The sequence below is a fragment of the Bombus impatiens genome, unplaced genomic scaffold, assembly GCF_000188095.3.
Source record: "Bombus impatiens unplaced genomic scaffold, BIMP_2.2 scf_0647, whole genome shotgun sequence".
NCBI lineage: Eukaryota > Metazoa > Arthropoda > Insecta > Hymenoptera > Apidae > Bombus > Bombus impatiens.
The window spans coordinates 1,311,188-1,311,711 of NT_177066.1; positions in this window are offsets into that span (position 1 = coordinate 1,311,188).

Here is a 524-nt window from a genome sequence, read left to right on the forward strand (position 1 = left end):
AACGCGATTGCAACTCGTGCCGTGCGTACCTACGGTCCGACGTAGCTTATCGCGAAAATAAGCATTCGCTGCTCGAACGGTCGACGTTTATTCGATAAACCACGCTTCATTCACGTCCCCGCCATTCGTGTCTTCATTCATAAATCCTCGTTGCCGGTGCGCGTCACTCGTATCTCCGGCGCGACGTAGTTCCATCGAATCCAGAAACGATGCTCCTCAATCGTCGCGTGTCCCGTACATCCTGGCCGTGGACGATTCTCAAACAGCTCACACCGCACCGATATCCGCCGATTATCACCGCTCGAAACACACTTGCTTCACAGATTCGACGTCGACGGAGGACGACCGGATCGCGATATCGATGCAAATCGTACGAGGAAGAGTAAAAAAAACTGTCGGCTAAAGTTCCGCGTGGAAGCGCGTTAACGCGGTTCTGCTGCTACTGACAACTCGTACGATTATCGTAGCGGTGCCAATGGCACTGCCGATCGCTCCGCACCGATGCCAATGCCGATGCAGTTGGC